Source organism: Scyliorhinus torazame, chromosome 5 (assembly GCF_047496885.1).
Source record: "Scyliorhinus torazame isolate Kashiwa2021f chromosome 5, sScyTor2.1, whole genome shotgun sequence".
Taxonomy (NCBI): Eukaryota; Metazoa; Chordata; class Chondrichthyes; order Carcharhiniformes; family Scyliorhinidae; genus Scyliorhinus; species Scyliorhinus torazame.
Window position 1 is genome coordinate 143,500,201 of NC_092711.1, and position 13,719 is coordinate 143,513,919.

Consider the following 13,719-nt stretch of genomic DNA (forward strand, 5'->3'; position numbering starts at 1 on the left):
CTGGTCATTGTTTTGAGATTGAGATTGAAAGACATTGTCCAAATGGTTGGTGTGATATTTGACCCCGTGACTTGCTCCCAACCACATATTTACATCATCTTGAAGACTGGATTCCACCTCAGTAACATCGCCTGACTCCACCCAAGGCTCAGAGCATCTGTTGCTAAAACTCTGATCTATTCCTTTGTTCTCTCTGAGACATCTATGATCCTCAAATTGATACTTCCTGAGTATTCCTGATTTTATTTACTCTGTCTTAGGTGGCATCACCTGAAGGTGCCAAGACCACAAGACTTTGTAAGGTGCACCTTGTACACCACCTTCAGCGGTATCAGCCTCACACACAAAATCGAGGCGTTTAGCCTCCGCAGCACACACCCCTCCTCCAGCGCCACAGCCAGCTTTTCCTCCCACTTCGCATTAACCCCTCCATGGACACCCCATCCTCCTCCAAAACCCTCCTGTAAATCACCAAGACGATCCCCTGTCGCCACCCCCCCCCCCCCCCACCCCCCGTCCGCTGACAACACCACCTCCAACAGCGAGGAGACAGGCACTATTGGGAAGGTCGGGAAGACCTTCCTTGCAAAGTCCAGCACCCGCATATACCTAAAACATTCTCCCCACGCCAACCCAAACATCTCAGTCAGCCCCTCAAAGCTCGTAAACTGCCCTTCCAGAAACAGGGATTCTATAATTCTAACTTTTAAAAAATATTTGAGAGAAGCCAATTATATTTCTTTTCCAATTAAGGGGCAATTTAGCACGGCCAATCCACCCAACCAGCACATCTTTGGGTGTGAATATAATTCTAACTTAGGATGACCACTCGTGTGCCCTACTGAACTTAACTTTACCCCTTGACATTGTCAGCAGTCCCTTCTTGGTGCAATATGTAGATAGTCCAACGAGGGAAGGGGCAGTACTGGATCTGGTATTGGGGAATGAGCCTGGACAGGTGGTTGAGGTTTCAGTAGGGGAACATTTTGGGAGTAGTGAGCATAATTCCATATGTTTTAGGGTACGTTTGCCACAGATTTCTGGGCACATAAGGCAGGACGTCCCTTGAGGTAGTAGGATCCAGAGAGCAGGAGTTACATCCTTTTCTTTCCTTCCCTGCTTCCACCCTGCCTCCTCATTAAGACACTGGGACACAAAGGGTGACCCAGTTTGATGGACAGTTTGTCTCTATTCGAAACAATGGGGGACAAGCTCCACCCAGCTATGAAAATATTGCCCCCAACGTGATGGCGGCCGCACATGCTCAGTGCTGCACATTGCCCCCAATAAAGATGGTGATCATTAACCGGGACGACTTTAGGGATCTTTGGCCCCGCTCAGTACAAATGGGATTGCTGAGTTTTTGAGGGAGTTTGTAGATGACAGAACCTTTATAGAAATCGTCCCGTCCACACGCCGGCTCCATCATACGCTCCGATCTGCAATTTGCCGCTTACAAATTACAGATCCAAGAAAAAAAGCATCCACCCCTCACCATTTCCCGCATTGTGCATGCTTCATTCACTGCCCCTCATTCGCTCCGATTGGTTGGAGGACCAGCTGCTCCCATTCGGTCCTCCAGTCCTGCCCCCTATTACTAGTGGTCCGGAGCCGCCATCAATCATCCCATTATGATCTGGAGCATGTGCAGTGCGGTTTATGAGGTGAGACAGTAGCGCGCAGGCGCAATGCTGTTGTTCGTCTGGAGGAGAGTCCTTTGTCCCGCGGAAGCAACGTTAGCATCAGGCGGTGGGAGGGAGGATCCGCAAACCCTTCACAATCATTGTCAGCTCCCTGATTTGCAGCTGCGGGGCTTCTCCCTCCTAGGAACAGGCCCAGGTTAAAGGTCACCACCCTGCTTCAGCGACTGGAGGATGGTTCACATCAGAGGATGGGGGAGGGGAACAATAAATAAGAGCTGACACTTTGCACTCAAATAAATGAGGACTCTGATCTCTGGAAAGGAAGGAAGCCCTGGGAGATGGGCGGGAGGATTCACAAACACCCGCTGGAGGCCCCAAACTGCCAAGAAGAACCCACAGATCCTGATTTTGAGCTCCCGGGGCTTGTTTGCTTCAGCTGCGGCCGTCTTGGTGAAACAACAGAGTGGGCGGGGCATCAGGATTCCAGTGACCAGGAGAGAAAATTACCGATTTATTCTCACTCTACACAGAGGGACTTGAGAACTGAACCCAGCCAGAGTGGAGGGAGCGGGTAAACTGTAAGGAAAGGAATTTTGAAGGTGGTTTGAAAGGTTTGGCAGACTGACAAACTCTCATGGTGAAAATTAAAGGTAAGCTTGCATGGGTCTGTGTGAAGAGGTGGGCGGTGTTGGGTGGGCTGCTGACAGAAATGTGAGGCCAGGGAGGGGGTGGTTGGCTGCCAGAACGGTTGGAACAGAGTTCTACATAGGTCCAGTTGACGAGTCAGACACCCAAGCAGCAAATCTCAGTGGATTCAAATATGGCCCATAAAATGTGGGCTGGTTTGTCACCCTGGGGTTTGGATTCCAGCATAGGGAGGAGGGAGAACGTATGTGATGAGGATTTACTGTTTCGCAGAAAGAAGTGCAGAAAACCTGTTCCATACAAACGAGAATTGTCTTTCCTTCATTTTTATTCGGTATTGACAATGATGATGTTTATAAACTCTTTTTATGGGAAATTTGAAATTTACAGGTGTGAAATCGTCGAACCTGGAGAGACACAAGGACATCCACACCATAGACAAACCATGGAAATGTGGGGCCTGTGGGAAGGCATTCATATCTCCATCCCAACTGGAAACTCATCTGTGTAGTCACTCAGGGGAGAGACCTTTCACCTGCTCCATGTGTGGGAAACAATTTCATCGATTGTTCAACCTTCGCACTCACCAGTGAATTCGCACTGGAGAGCGGCCATTCATCTGCTCTGTGTGTATGAAGGGATTCAGCAGTTCATCACACCTGCTGAAACACAAACGTGGTCACACTGAGGAAAGTCCGTTCATCTGCTTCAAGTGTGGGAAGAGATTTACTAATTCACCTGACCTTCTAACACACCAGCGAGTTCACACCGGGGAGAGGCCTTTCAACTGCTCCATGTGTGGGAAGAGATTCATGCAGTCACAAAACCTAATGAGACACAGGCGAGTTCACAAATAACTTTTGGAAGTAGATTCAGCTGAACGGGTGATCTCAGTGTCAGTGACAAAGAAATCAATGAGCTTCTTGCACTTGTTCGAAGTCAGGAGAGAGATTTAAGAAGATGATCATGAAGAACAGAATCTGGGTTGTCCTTACTTCCAGGAACAATCCAGAAATAGTGACCAGTTTAGGCAGAGGAGAGCAGGGCCAGGTAGAGCTGGATGTGTTGATGCTGCCTCTGGTAATCAACAGTTCAACCAGTTGATAAGACTGCGCCAAGTGAAAAGGGAATTGGTAAGAGTGAGAAAATGGGCAGCAAATGATCTCAAGTTTACAGATGATAAAAGTTGGGATGCTGGTCAGGAGTGTGTTGGAATCATCAAGTTTAAAGATAACAGTTGCATAGATGTTGGTTTCAGAGCAGACACACTGAGGTGAGGGCTAGGGCGGGCAATATTATTGAGCTGGATATAAACAGTCTTAGTGATGGTGCAAATATGTAGTCAAAAGCTCATCTGGTCAAATATGACATTGAAATCTGCATTAGTCGCACACAGTGCGTGTATCACCTACAAGATGCACTGCAGCAACTCATCAGGCTCTTTAGACAGTACTTTTCAACCCTTGACCACCTCATACGACAAGAACAGCAGACACATGAGAACATCATCACCTGCAGGTTCCCCTCCAAGCCACACAACATCCTGACTTGGAACTATGTCACTGTTCCTTCACTGTTGTTGGGTGAAAATCCTGGAACTCCCACCCTGGCTATGCTGTGACTCAACCTACACATCATGTATTACAGCTGTTTGAGAAGACAACTCACTACCATCTTCTCGAGGGCAATTTGGAGTGGGCAATGATTTCTCCCAGCAATATCCACTCCCTGTGAAAGGATAAAATAAACACAGTTGCCAGGGAGGTGGATGGTGACTAGAGAATGGGGTTTGTAGCAGGGCCATAAGACAATGGCTTCACTATTAATTTTTAAAAATAAATTTCGAGTTCCCAATTATTATTTTCCAATTTAGCGTGGCCAATCCACCCACGCTGAACATCTTTGGGTTGTGGGGATGACACCCACGCAGACACTGGGAGAATGTGCAAACTCAATGACTTCGCTATTTCCAATGTTTAATTGGAGGAAATGTCTGCTCACCCAATTCTGGATGTCAGACAAGTCAGGACGATGTGTGAATTGGAGGTGGTGGTTTTCATATACACCTCTTACTTTGGGGAAGTTGGGGGTTTGAGATTCTGTCAAATTTATTGTTCAATAACTTGTAGGGAAGAGGTGTTGGCAATTCTGGACAGGCTTAAAATAGATAAGTCCCCGGGACCTGATGGGATTTATCCTAGGATTCTCTGGGAGGCCAGGCAAGAGATTGCTGGACCTTTGGCTTTGATTTTTATGTCATCATTGGCTACAGGAATAGTGCCAGAGGACTGGAGGACAGCAAATGCGGTCCCTTTGTTCAAAAAGGGGAGCAGAGACAACCCCGGCAACTATAGACCGGTGAGCCTCACGTCTGCAGTGGGTAAAGTCTTGGAGGGGATTATAAGAGACTAATCATCTAGATAGGAATAATATGATCAGGGATAGTCAGCATGGCTTTGTGAAGGGTAGGTCGTGCCTCACAAACCTTATTGAGTTCTTTGAGAAGGTGACTGAACAGGTAGATGAGGGTAGAGCAGTTGATGTGGTGTATATGGATTTCAGCAAAGCGTTTGATAAGGTTCCCCACGGTAGGTTATTGCAGAAAATACGGATGCTGGGGATTGAGGGTGATTTAGAGATGTGGATCAGAAATTGGCTAGCTGAAAGAAGACAGAGGGTGGTGGTTGATGGGAAATGTTCAGAATGGAGTACAGTCACAAGTGGAGTACCACAAGGATCTGTTCTGGGGCCGTTGCTGTTTGTCATTTTTATCAATGACCTAGAGGAAGGCGCAGAAGGGTGGGTGAGTAAATTTGCAGACGATACTAAAGTCGGTGGTGTTGTCGATAGTGTGGAAGGATGTAGCAGGTTACAGAGGGAAATAGATAAGCTGCAGAGCTGGGCTGAGAGGTGGCAAATGGAGTTTAATGTAGAGAAGTGTGAGGTGATTCACTTTGGAAGGAATAACAGGAATGCGGAATATTTGGCTAATGGTAAAGTTCTTGAAAGTGTGGATGAGCAGAGGGATCTAGGTGTCCATGTACATAGATCCCTGAAAGTTGCCACCCAGGTTGATAGGGTTGTGAAGAAGGCCTATGGAGTGTTGGCCTTTATTGGTAGAGGGACTGAGTTCCGGAGTCGGGAGGTCATGTTGCAGCTGTACAGAACTCTGGTACGGCCGCATTTGGAGTATTGCGTACAGTTCTGGTCACCGCATTATAGGAAGGACGTGGAGGCTTTGGAGCGGGTGCAGAGGAGATTTACCAGGATGTTGCCTGGTATGGAGGGAAAATCTTATGAGGAAAGGCTGATGGACTTGAGGTTGTTTTCGCTGGAGAGAAGAAGGTTAAGAGGAGACTTAATAGAGGCATACAAAATGATCAGGGGGTTGGATAGGGTGGACAGTGAGAGCCTTCTCCCGCGGATGGATATGGCTGGCACAAGGGGACATAACTTTAAACTGAGGGGTAATAGATATAGGACAGAGGTCAGAGGTAGGTTCTTTATGCAAAGAGTAGTGAGGCCGTGGAATGCCCTACCTGCTACAGTAGTGAACTCGCCAACATTGAGGGCATTTAAAAGTTTATTGGATAAACATATGGATGATAATGGCATAGTGTAGGTTAGATGGCTTTTGTTTCGGTGCAACATCGTGGGCCGAAGGGCCTGTACTGCGCTGTATTGTTCTATGTTCTATGTTCTATAAGTTAGACCATAAGACATAGGAGCGGAAGTAAGGCCATTCAGCCCATCGAGTCCACTCCACCATTCAATCATGTCTGAAGTTGTAGTTGTATAAAATCTGTCTCTTTCACCTCTCGTCTCTCCACTTCTATTTGTCCCCTTCTGCTCCCAAAGTGTCCAGAGTCTAGTGTTGGCCCACTGACCCAGGTGACCGGCTGCCATCTTGGTAGAAACAAAGTAGAAACTTGGTAGAAGTGGCGCACGTGTGGCCATTTTGGTGAAGGAACAGGAAGTGGCGGCTTCAGGGTCCCAGTGACCAGAAGAAAAATCATTCTGAACCCTGGGCCAGCTCTACCCTCCCATCCAATAATTTTAATATTCAAACATATTTTTCAGTTGATATTTTTGAAATACTCTCGTACTGCCCACTGCAAAACTTTCATTGAACTACCTGTATCACAATGGCAGTTGAGCAAAACTCAGTGAGTTCCAGGATCTGCCTGAAAAGGCAGCGATACGATTCACTAATTAATTTTAAAAGAGAGGTGGATAGTTACCTGAGGATGAGAAGGTGCAAGGTGAGGGACATGAAACTGGACTGAGGGACTGAACAAGTCCGTTCTTTCTAAAAGTCAGCACAGGAAAGATGGGCTGAACAACCCCCATCGCCCCCTCTTGTGCAATGCACCTCTACGATTCTCGGAACCTGAATGGAACCAAAATAAAATCTGAAATCGTTATTGGTCATTTTACTAAATGTAAAGAGGACACTGTCCATCAAGAGCCACTTAAGAGCAGAATAAACAGGAGCAGTTGTAGGACATCGAGCCTGCTCCACTTTTTCTCCATGTCACCATTTTCCTTCTTTCCCTCTGTTTTTGAAAAATATTTTATTCAAATTTTTTGGCCCAACAAAACAATACAAAGGTTTTCCTTTTTACAACAATAAAACAGTATAAATAACAGTGGCCATTTTTAACAACTCAATAAATAATATATAAACTAAATGGCAACTGCCATATCAAAAATAATAACTCTCCAAGAATAAAATCAAACAATCCAACATACATAGCCTAATACAAATATCTATACAAAAACACCCCTGAGGACCCGCAAGGGCCCTCCCTCCCCCCCAACCCCCCTCCCCCCTGGGTTGCTGCTGTTACCTTCCCATTTCCTTTATCGTTCTGCGAGGTAGTCAATGAACGGTTGCCACCGCCTGGTGAACCCTTGAGCCGAACCCCTTAGTGCGAACTTTATCCGTTCTAGTTTTAGAAACCCTGCCATGTCATTTATCCAGGTCTCCACGCCCGGGGGTTTGGCTTCCTTCCACATAAGCAATATCCTTCGCCGGGCTACTAGGGACACAAAGGCCAAGACATCAGCCTCTTTCGCCTCCTGCACTCCCGGCTCTTCTGCAACCCCGAATATAGCCAACCCCCAGCCTGGCTCGACCCGGACCCCCACCACCTTCGAAAGCACCTTTGCCACCCCCACCCAGAACCCCTGTAGTGCCGGACATGACCAAAACATGTGGGTGTGGTTTGCTGGGCTTCTCAAGCATCTCCCACACCTATCCTCTACCCCGAAAAATTTACTGAGCCTTGCTCCGGTCATATGCGCCCTGTGTAAAACCTTGAATTGTATCAGGCTTAGCCTGGCGCACGAGAACGACGAGTTTACCCTACGTAGGGCATCAGCCCACAGCCCCTCCTCAATCTCTTCCCCCAGCTCTTCTTCCCATTTCCCCTTCAACTCATCCACCATGATCTCCCCCTCGTCCCTCATTTCCCTGTATATATCTGACACCCTACCATCCCCCACCCATGTCCCTGAGATCACTCTACCTTGAATCTCCTGCATCGGGAGCTGCGGGAATTCCCTCACCTGCTGCCTCGCAAAAGCCCTCAGTTGCATGTATCGAAATTCATTCCCTTGGGGCAACCCATATTTTTCCGTCAGCGCTCCCAGACTCGCAAACGTCCCGTCTACGAACAGATCTCTCAGTTGCACAACCCCAGCTCTCTGCCATGCTCCAAATCCCCCATCCATTCTCCCCGGGACAAACCTATGGTTATTTCTTATCGGGGACCGCACCGAGGCTCCCGTCCTTCCCCTATGTCGTCTCCACTGCCCCCAAATTTTTAGTGTTGCCACCACCACTGGACTTGTGGTGTATTTCCTCGGGGAGAACGGCAACGGCGCCGTCACCATTGCTTGTAGGCTGGTTCCTTTGCAGGACGCCATCTCCAATCTCTTCCACGCCGCTCCCTTCCCTTCTCCCATCCACTTACACACCATTGAGATATTGGCGGCCCAGTAGTATTCACTTAGGCTCGGTAGTGCCAGCCCCCCCCCCCCCATCCCTGCTACGCTGCAAGAACCCCCTCCTTACTCTCGGGGTCTTCCCGGCCCACACAAAACTCATGACACTTTTCTCAATTCTCTTGAAAAAAGCCTTCGTGACCATCACCGGAAGGCACTGAAACACAAAAAGGAATCTCGGGAGGACTACCATTTTGACTGCCTGCACCCTACCCACCAGTGACAGGGGCACCATGTCCCATCTCTTGAAATCCTCCTCCATCTGTTCCACCAATCTTGTTAAATTAAGCCTATGTAATGTTCCCCAACTCCTGGCTATCTGAATCCCTAAGTACCGGAAATCTCTTGTTACCTTCCTCAGCGGTAAGTCATCTATTCCCCTGCTCTGCTCCCCCGGATGCACCACAAACAACTCACTCTTCCCCATATTCAATTTGTCCCCCGAAAATTCCCCAAACTCCCTGAGTGTCTGCATTATCTCAGGCATCCCCTCCACTGGGTCCGCAACATACAGCAATAAATCATCTGCATACAATGATACCCGGTGTTCTTCTCCTCCCCTGAGTACTCCCCTCCACTTCCTGGAGCCCCTCAGTGCTATGGCCAGGGGCTCAATCGCCAATGCAAACAGTAACGGAGACAGGGGACACCCCTGCCTTGTCCCTCGATGAAGACGGAAGTAGTCAGACCTCTATCTGTTCGTGACCACGCTCGCCACCGGGGCCCTATACAGCAGCTGTACCCATCCGATATACCCTTCTCCAAAACCAAATCTCCTCAGCACCTCCCACAGATAATCCCACTCCACTCTGTCGAATGCTTTCTCGGCGTCCATCGCCACCACTATCTCCGCCTCCCCCTCTGGTGGGGGCATCATCATTACCCCTAGCAACCTCCGTATGTTCGTGTTCAGCTGTCTCCCCTTAACAAACCCAGTTTGATCCTCGTGGACCACCCCCGGGACACAGTCCTCTATCCTCGTCGCCATCACCTTAGTCAGGAGCTTAGCATCTACATTTAAAAGGGAAATGGGCCTGTAGGACCCACACTGCAGCGGGTCTTTTTCCTTCTTCAAAAGGAGCGATATCGTTGCCTCCAACATAGTCTGGGGCAGCTGCCCCCTTTCCCTGACCTCATTAAAGGTTCTCGTCAAAAGCGGGGCCAGTAGGTCCATATACTTCCTATAAAATTCCACTGGGAATCCGTCCGGTCCCGGGGCCTTCCACGCCTGCATGCTCCCAATCCCTTTTACCACCTCCTCCATCTCAATCTGTGCTCTCAGTCCCGCCCTCTCCTGCTCCTCCACCTTAGGGAATTCCAGCTGATCCAGGAAATGCATCATTCCCTCCTTCCCTTCCGGGGGCTGAGCCTTATATAACCTCTCATAAAATGCCTTGAACACCCCGTTCACTCTCTCCGCTCCCCGTTCCATCTCACTCTCCTCATCTCTCACCCCACCTATCTCCCTCGCTGCTCCCCTCTTCCTCAATTGGTGGGCCAGTAGCCGGCTCGCCTTCTCTCCATACTCATACTGTACACCCTGTGCCCTCCTCCACTGTGCCTCTGCCTTACCCGTGGTCAGCAGGTCAAATTCCACATGTAGCCTTTGTCTTTCCCTGTACAGTCCCTCCTCCGGTGCCTCCGCATATTGCCTGTCCACCCTCAAAAGTCCTTTCAGCAATCGCTCCCTTTCTTTACCCTCTTGCTTCCCTTTATGTGCCCTTATGTATATCAGTTCCCCTCTAACCACTGCCTTCAACGCCTTCCAGACCACTCCCACCTGAACCTCTCCATTGTCATTAAACTCCAAGTACCTTTCGATGCACCCCCTCACCCTTAAACATACCCCCTCATCCGCCAATAAGCCCATATCCATTCTCCAGAGTGGGTGCTGTTCTTTTTCCTCTCCTAACTCCAGGTCTACCCAATGTGGAGCGTGGTCCGAAATGGCTATGGCCGTATATTCCGTCCCTGTCACCTTCGGAATCAGTGCCCTTCCCAAGACAAAAAAGTCTATCCGTGAGTATACTTTGTGAACATGGGAGCAAAATGAGAACTCCTTACTCCTAGGCCTAATAAATCTCCAGGGGTCTACTCTCATCTGCTCCATGAAGTCCTTGAGTACCCTGGCCGCTGCCGGCCTCCTCCCGGTTCAGCCCTGGATCAAGCACCGTATTGAAGTCTCCCCCATTACCAACTTTCCCGCCTCCAGGTCCGGGATACGTCCCAACATACGCCTCATAAAATTTGCATCATCCCAGTTCGGGGCATATACGTTCACCAGAACCACCGCCTCCCCTTGCAATCTGCCACTCACCATCACATATCTACCCCCACTATCCGCCACTATGGTCTTTGCCTCAAACAGTGCCCGTTTCCCCACTAAAATAGCCACCCACCTGTTCTTCGCATCTAAACCCGAATGAAACACCTGCCCCACCCATCCTTTACGTAGTCTGACCTGGTCTATCAGTTTCAAATGCGTCTCCTGCAACATAACCACATCTGCCTTTAATTTCTTTAGGTGTGTGAGTACCCGTGCCCTTTTAATCGGCCCGTTCAGCCCTCTCACGTTCCACGTGATCAGCCGGGTTGGGGGGCTCTTTACCCCCCCCCCCTTGTCGACTAGCCATCCCCTTTTTTAACCCAGCTCCTCACCCGGTTCCCACATACCCGTATATCCCCCCGACGGCGCCCTCCCACCTCGACCACCCCATCCCATAACAGCTCCCCCTTCTCCTTAGCAGCTGCAACCCAGTTAACCACCCCCCTCCGCTAGATCCCCCTCTAGCGTAGTTGCACCCCCCATGTTGCTCCCAGAAGTCAGCGAACTCTAGCTGACCTCGGCTTCCCCCCTTGTCCTCGACCCCCACTGTGCGAGGCCCCCTCCTTCCTGTGTCCCTGTTCCCACCATAATTACCACAGCGCGGGAACAAAGCCTGGGTTTCCCACTCGGCCCCGCCCCTAATGGCCGGCACCCACAGTTCCTCATACTCCCCCCCACCCCCAACATGGGGAAGAGAGAAAAGTTACAGGATCGCAAAACTAACAAATTGAAAAAACCATCCTCCCCACCTTTTTCTCGCCCCACATAATCACCCCACCACTTTGTCCCAAAAGTTCTTTCTCTCGCCAGACTATTCCAGCTTCTCGTCCACAATGACTGTCCACGCCTCTTCTGCCGTCTCAAAGTAGTGGTGCTTCCCTTGGTGTGTGACCCACAATCTCGCCGGTTGCAACATTCCAAACTGGACCTTCTTTTTGTGATGCACCGCCTTAGCCCGATTAAAACTTGCCCTCCTTCTCGCCACCTCCGCACTCCAATTCTGGTATACGCGGATCACCGCGTTCTCCCACCTACAGCTCCGAGTTTTCTTCGCCCATCTGAGGACCGTCTCTCTGTCATTATAGCGGAGAAACCTCACCACTATAGCTCGGGGTGTTTCTCCAGCCTTCGGTCTTCGTGCCAGAACTCGATAAGCTCCCTCCACCTCCAAAGGGCCCGTCGGGGCCTCCGATCCCATTAGCAAGTGAAGCATCGTGCTCACATATGTCCCGACGTCTGCCCCTTCGGGAAGACCCAGAACCCTTAGATTCTTCCTCCTCGAGTTATTCTCCAGTACTTCCAACCTTTCCACACACGTTTTGTGCTGTGCCTCGTGCGTCTCTGCCTTCACCACCAGGCCCTGTATTTCGTCTTCGTTTTCAGCAGCCTTTGCCTTCACGACCCGAAGCTCCAGCTCTTGGGTCCTCTGCTCCTCCTTTAGCCCTTCAATCGCCTGTAATATCGGGGCCAACAGCTCCTTCTTCAACTCCTTTTTCAGCTCTTCCACACAGCGCCGCAAGAACTCTTGTTGGTCCGAGCCCCATAACAAGCGGCCACCTTCCGACGCCATCTTGCTTTGAGCTTCTCTTCCTTGCCGCTGCTCCAGAGGATCCTCCGCAATCCGGCCGCTATCCTCTCCCTTATCCATGCGTGTTCGGGGGGGATTCCCTTCTGGTTTACCGCACAGTGTTTTTGGCCATTTAAATTGCCGTTGGGGCTCCTATTAAGAGCCCAAAAGTCCGTTCCAACGGGAGCTGCCGAAACGTGTGACTTAGCTGGTCATCGCCGCACCCGGAAGTCCTTCTTTCCCTCTGTATCCAATAATCTGTTGAATTCAGTCTTGAATATACTCAGCGACTGAGCATCCACAGCCTTCAAGGGTGTAGAATTCCAATTGGCAAACTTGAATGAAGAAACACCTTATCTTATTCACATATCGCCATTAACATCTCAAGCTGTTTTACCGGAGGATAGGCAGACAGGGATTCCTACAAATAGTTGTTTGTGGTTCATTCCAGTTCCTTGACAAGGTATCGGCTTTATTCTGAGTGTTGTGAAGGCTGAGCTGACTTTGCTGGTACGCCTGCTTTCCAGAGATGATCAGACAAGAGTAATGCTGCTGGGCTCAACGCTTTTTCATCAACAATGATTCGGCCTCTGCAGGAAATTGAGAAAAGAGGCAGCACTGCTCTTCGGCCACACAGGATAGTACTGGTTAGATTCAATGTCTTTATCCAGAGGGTGTGGAACTTGCTGCCACAGGGACTGGTTGAGGAAAACAGCATGAATGCACTTAGCAAGTTGCAGACACGAGAGAAAGGAATAGAAATACCTGCTGACAGGGAGAAGTGATAGGCTCATGGGGAATATATACACTGACACTGGATACAATGACCTGTTTTTGTGCTGTCTATTGAGTTTCATTCTACTTTGATTCTTTTTACAGGGTATGGAATGGAAAGACTTACAGGCAGCAAACTCAAGGTTTTTGAGAGTCTTTTGATTTGTCAGGATATGAATATCATCGGCCCCTGAATGTGGAAGGAGAAATGTTTGTCTTCTATCTATGGGAAGGTCAGTGTGACTGGAAAAAGCACATACATATGCAGTGAGCTGACTGTGAAAAGAGCCTTAACCAGTTACACAGCCTGAAAAAACAACACATCATTCACAGCAGAGAGAAACTGTACACGATGTTCTGTGTGTGAATGAGGCTCCAATCTGGAGAGACACAAGGTCATCGGCACCATGGAGAAACGGTGGAAATGTGGAGACTGTGGGAAGTGGTTCAAATCTCCATCCCTGCCGGAAGCTCACCAACGCAGTCACACTGGGGAGAGACCATTCACCTGCTCCCTGTGTGGAAAGGGATTTACTCAGTCAGCACACCTTATGAAACATCAACTTGTGCACAGTAATAAGAGATCTTTTAAATGTTCTGACTGTGAGAAGAGCTTCAAAAGTGAAATGGATCTGCTGAGACACCAGCGAGTTCACACCGGAAAGAGGCCATTCACCTGCTCAGAGTGTGGGAAGGGATTCACTCAGTCAGCCAACCTGCTCACACCAGCAGGTTCACACTGGGTAGAGGCTGTT